This window comes from Globicephala melas, chromosome 14 (genome assembly GCF_963455315.2).
Source record: "Globicephala melas chromosome 14, mGloMel1.2, whole genome shotgun sequence".
NCBI classification, from domain to species: Eukaryota; Metazoa; Chordata; class Mammalia; order Artiodactyla; family Delphinidae; genus Globicephala; species Globicephala melas.
In genome coordinates this window covers 19,628,491-19,634,490 of record NC_083327.1, presented here as the reverse complement: position 1 = coordinate 19,634,490, position 6,000 = coordinate 19,628,491, and the positions used below count along the sequence as shown (strand labels likewise).

General features: G+C 44.5%; 1 pseudogene; it reads left to right on the top strand.

The window, feature by feature from the left end:
• Window positions 1–2,882: 2,882 nt before the first annotated feature.
• Window positions 2,883–5,852, top strand: LOC115854818 (serine/threonine-protein phosphatase 4 regulatory subunit 3A pseudogene; annotated as a pseudogene).
• Window positions 5,853–6,000: the final 148 nt, after the last annotated feature.

Below are 6,000 nucleotides of genomic sequence, written 5' to 3'. Positions count from 1 at the left end.
TCCCACAAAGAGGGACTGACACCCAGGTTTCTTCTTGCTGCCTCTGGTGTTGGTGACAGGGGTATCCTACAGAAGCTGGGGCTCTTGGTTGCAGAACTAAACACACACCTTGCCCAAGAGTCAGAGAAACTGAAAGAAGACCTGGGAGAAGGTGAAGCACTTGGTTTCAACAATGTGAACCAGAGGATAAGCAGCAATGTCTGTGAGCTACCAAATGGTTACTGCTTCACTTCCACCCTACCAGTCTTGAGCAAGAATCTCTCCTGTGGCTTACCCTAACCGGAAATACCTAGGGAAACAGTTCAGCCTCATCAGCGCATTACAAAACCATTGCAAATACTCTCTTTTTAATGTAGTAAAATGAAAGTGTTCAAAACTGGTCAAGTAAGCTCATCATAGATTTTTTCAAATGAACTTCAAAGAAAAATATAGAAATACACTGGTGAATCTTCAACTAATTATACATTTTCCCCCAAATATTAACTCCATTCAGTTTATAATCATATTCTGCCTCAGATGTTACCTGCTCTGTGGCCATATATAAATCAGTCTTCTAAAATCAATTGAAAACTTGATCTAATACCTGTGGAATATTTATAATTTATAGCTACAGAGGCCAGATGTTAATGATAAGGAGAACTAATAACAAAATATAATCTAAATGAACCTCTAATCTGCTCCCAACCTCCCCCTTCTCTGCTAAGTATCTAATTTTATCTCTTCAAGACAGGGTAATCTTAAATGGCCTGTATTTACATAATGCATTTGCTATAGATGTTTTCATTCCCAACTAATTAGTTTAGAATCCATCTGCTAGAGTCTGAAGGTGTCCTTGCTGGGGCTGGTTATATAGACCCTTCCCTATAAATGATCACGTTGATTAGGAAAGATGAAGTGTATCCTCTCTCTAATATAGAAAATCTAGATAATTTAGAATGTTTTCTCACAATAGCCTATTTATAACATTAAAAAATAAGACAAAAACCCTGCAAATAACAGCACAATCTCTCCTGCTTCCCCTTTGTTAGGTTTCCAAGAATATGAGGTGGGGGGGCTTAACTGGGAAACAACTTAGAGGATATTATCACATTGGTTCAACAAAGTCTTTGTGAAGATATCCCTTTCTGCATCAGGGTTGGACTGGGCACTGCCTGACTCCAACTGGCTGGACACCCATGGAGTAAATCATACCTCCTCTAAGATCCTATGACCCAAACATTTCTGCTCCTGTGCTATACCAGAGCCTTAAAAGGGTCTTGGCCACCAAAGGGTGTGTGTTCTGAGATCAGCAACATATTTTAAAGTGATACAGATACTCTCTCTATCAAGGAGATCATATCATTTATCTATCTCCCAGTGAGATTGCAAACTTCCATATAAAAGTATAAAAAGAATTTCGAATTTACATGTTTCATCTCCTTAACTGCAGGAAGTCATTTCTCCTCAAGAATTTTCGGGAAGAATCAGGGGTGTTTTCACTAGCCAGTGGGTCTGCCGTTATTTATAGCTAGCCACTACAAACAGGCCAAAACCCCACAGCTTCAAGCCTCAAAAATCTCTCAGAGGCATCACTCTGAGATGGAACTCTTCTCCTAACACATGTGCTCCAAACTGGGTAATCAGTCAGTTGTCAGTCTCCCAAGAGATGGCACTGATGCTTGTGCAACATGTAGAGACTATTCTTTCTGTATTACACTCAGAGAAAGTGTCCAACAATAAACTTGCTTGAGTCCTAAAGTCAGCAACTTGTTGCAATTATTAACACATACACTTTCTCCTGGGATGCACAAACCAAGGGTTGACCTCTGCATTGTTGCTGGAACCTCTTCAAGATGGAGTGCTGTTCCTGAGCATGACCTAACCTGCCAGACATCCTCCTGTCTTCCAATGGATTCTTTCTCACGGTTTTGGTCATGCTCTCAATGGTCTAAGACTTCCACTGAGGTCCCCACCCTCGATTTGCCCAAAATGTCTGTCTGAACCCTTATTGAATGGTGGGGTTTCCATCTTTTCCCCCAGAAAGAACTCAGCTTACGTAAATAGTTCAAAGGTGAAGAGGTGTGTCTCCTAATTCCACCCAACAGAGTCTGTTTAAAACCCAGATAACAAGGTCTCCGTCCGAGGCCTCCGTTGCTGCGAGGCTCGCGGCTTCCCTCCTGTCTCTTTAAATGGTGGGGCCAGTGGGCCGCCCCGGAAGCTGCTACGGGGTTGGCCCCGCGCGCCGCTATTGAGGGGCGAACCAAGATGGCAGCGGCTTTGGCTCTGTGAGTTAGACGGAAGAGGCGACGAAAGAGGCGACAGCAGCGGCGGCGGAAGGAAAGGGACTCCCAGTAGCCAAAAGCGCTCGTGCGCCAGGGGGCTCTCGGAGTCTCCCGCGTAGTGGTGGCAGCTGCAGCAGGACCAGGCGCCGGTCGGCTTCGGACATTTGAAGCAGGGGAGCGGAGCGCAGTCTCCGGCTGCGGAGGCAGGGCCAGGCATAAGGAAGGAAAACATGGCGGTGGCGGCCTGAGGAGGAGGCGGCGCGGGAAGCAGCTTCACAGAGATCATGGCGGAGGCGGGAGCAGGGCAGTGAACGGCGCCGCGAGTTCCTAGCGCGGCGGGGCGGGAGGCTGCGAAGCGCTGCGCGGCCCCCTCGGGCGGCTGGGTTCGCTGGGCCTGGACAATAGCGCCGAGGAGCCGGAGGCGAGGAAAGGCGGGGGCCAGAGCTCAGGCCCGGCGGCGGGCCATGAGGGCAGCAGCGCGGCCCCAGGGCGGCCAGCGGCGGCAGTGAGGCCGAGGAGCCCTCCGCTCGTGGGCATCCTCTCGCCTCAGCTCCCGCCTTCCCTGGACCCCCTTCCCAGGCGACTCCGGCGGGGCCTTTGCCCTGGCCCCCGGGCGGCACGATGACCGACACCCGGCGGCGGGTGAAGGTTTACACACTCAACGAGGACCGGCAGTGGGACGACCGGGGCACCGGGCATGTGTCGTCAGGCTACGTGGAGCAGCTGAAGAGCATGTCCCTGCTTGTCAGGGCCGAGAGCGACGGTTCTCTACTTTTAGAGTCCAAAATAAATCCTAATACTGTATACCAGAAACAACAGGACACTTTGATTGTGTGGTCTGAAGCAGAAAATTATGACTTGGCCCTTAGCTTTCAAGAAAAAGCTGGATGTGATGAAATTTGGGAGAAAATATGTCAGGTTCAAGGAAAGAACCCATCAGTGGACATCACTCAGGACCTTGTAGATGAGTCTGAAGAGGAGCGTTTCAATGATATGTCATCGGCAGGTTTAGAATTGCCATCTTGTGAATTAAGTCGCCTTGAGGAAATTGCAGAACTTGTGGCATCATCTTTACCTTCCCCCCTGCGTCGTGAAAAACTTGCACTAGCACTGGGAAATGAGGATTACATTAAAAAGCTCTTAGAGCTTTTTCATGTGTGTGAGGATTTGGAAAATATTGAAGGACTGCACCACTTGTATGAAATTATCAAAGGCATCTTCCTCTTGAATCGAACTGCTCTTTTTGAAGTTATGTTCTCTGAGGAATGTATAATGGACGTCATTGGATGCTTAGAATATGATCCTGCTTTATCACAACCACGAAAACATAGGGAATTTCTATCTAAAACAGCCAAGTTTAAAGAAGTGATTCCCATATCAGATCCTGAGCTGAAACAAAAAATTCATCAGACATACAGAGTTCAGTATATACAAGACATGGTTCTACCTACTCCTTCAGTCTTTGAAGAAAATATGTTATCAACACTTCACTCTTTTATCTTTTTCAATAAGGTAAAAATTGTTGGTATGTTACAGGAAGATGAAAAATTTCTGACAGATTTGTTTGCACAGCTAACATGAAGCAACAGATGAGGAAAAAAGACAGGAATTGGTTAACTTTTTAAAAGAATTTTGTGCATTCTCCCAAACGCTACAACCTCAAAACAGAGATGCTTTTTTCAAGACTTTGTCAAACATGGGTATATTACCAGCTTTAGAAGTCATCCTTGGCATGGATGATACACAGGTGCGAAGTGCTGCTACTGATATATTATCATACTTGATTGAATATAATCCATCCATGGTACGAGAGTTTCTCATGCAGGAGGCACAACAGAATGATGATGATATTTTGCTCATCAACCTCATTATAGAACATATGATTTGTGATACAGACCCTGAACATGGAGGAGCAGTCCAGCTTATGGGCCTCCTTCGAACATTAGTTGACCCAGAAAACATGTTAGCTACTGCCAATAAAACAGAAAAGACTGAATTTCTGGGTTTCTTCTACAAGCACTGTATGCATGTCCTTACTGCTCCCTTACTGGCAAATACAACAGAAGACAAACCTAGCAAAGATGATTTTCAGACTGCCCAGTTGTTGGCACTTGTATTGGAATTGTTAACATTTTGTGTGGAGTACCATACCTACCACATAAAGAACTACATTATTAATAAGGACATTCTCCGGAGAGTGTTAGTTCTTATGGCCTCGAAGCATGCTTTCTTGGCATTATGTGCTCTTCGTTTTAAGAGAAAGATTATTGGATTAAAAGATGAGTTTTACAACCGCTATATAATGAAAAGTTTTTTGTTTGAACCAGTAGTCAAAGCATTTCTCAACAATGGATCCCGCTACAATCTGATGAACTCTGCCATAATAGAAATGTTTGAATTTATTAGAGTGGAAAATATAAAATCATTAATTGATCATGTAATTGAAATTTACTGGAGAGCATTGGAAGATGTAGATTATGTACAAACATTTAAAGGATTGAAACTGAGATTTGAACAACAAAGAGAAAGGCAAGATAATCCCAAACTTGACAGTATGCATTCCATTTTGAGGAATCATAGATATCGAAGAGACGCCAGAACAACAGAAGATGAAGAGGAGATGTGGTTCAACACAGAAGAAGATGACATGGAAGATGGAGAAGGTGTCGTGTCTCCATCTGACAAAACTAAGAATGATGATGACATTATGGATCCAATAAGTAAATTCATGGAGAGGAAGAAATTAAAAGAAAGTGAGGAAAAGGAGGTGCTTCTGAAAACAAATCTTTCTGGGTCGGCAGAGCCCAAGTTTCAAGCTTTCCCTTTCTAGTGGAACAAAGACTACCCTCTCCAGCCAGTCACCTGCAACAAATCTGCCTGGTTCTCCAGGCTCACCTGGATCCCCAGGATCTCCAGGCTCTCCTGGATCCATCCCTAAAAATACATCTCAGACGGCAGCTATTACTACCAAGGGAGGCCTCGTGGGTCTGGTAGATTATCCTGATGATGATGAGGATGATGATGAGGATGATGATGAGGATGAAGACAAGGAAGACACGCTCCCTTTGTCAAAGAAAGCAAAGTTTGAGTCATAATGGCAACTGCCTGTGATCAGTACCTGTTGAGAAAACTGGTTCTCTACCCCTCCCCACTACAAAATCTATAACAAAGCAGTGGCCTCTTGTGAATGACTGACACAGCTCAGCTTGCACACTTGACTTCTGCTCATCAAGTGCCAATTCAGTGGAGCAGGAGGAGGGGATAATTATACATTTAGGGGGAAGACTTACACCTTCGAGGTCTAAGCTTGGACCACACATTGCCCTTTTCTCAGGGAAGGAAATGGAAACGAAAAGCCAACAGGGCAGGGGTTTTGAAAGTGGAACTCTGGATTGACTGGTCAGTTGCTACAATCAGAATATGCTTTCTCGGACCATGTTTGAGACTCAGAAGAATAGGCTTTTCTGCCCTAATTCTTCACTAGTTAAGAATGCCAGCAGTTTCTTTGTATAAAGAGACCTGCCTTTAAAATCGTACATTCTGAACATTTTAGTCAAGCTACAGCAGGTTTGGAAAAACCTCTTTGGGGGAGGGGCGAATATGAAGTTTCCTCTTTTTTATCTATTCCCTTTGCCCTTCACACTGCAGATTTTTTTTTTAAGTGGGGATTTGTCCCTACTTGATTAAAGATTGAGTGAAATTCTAGATGTGGTCATTTGTGTCATAATTTTTTTGTTTC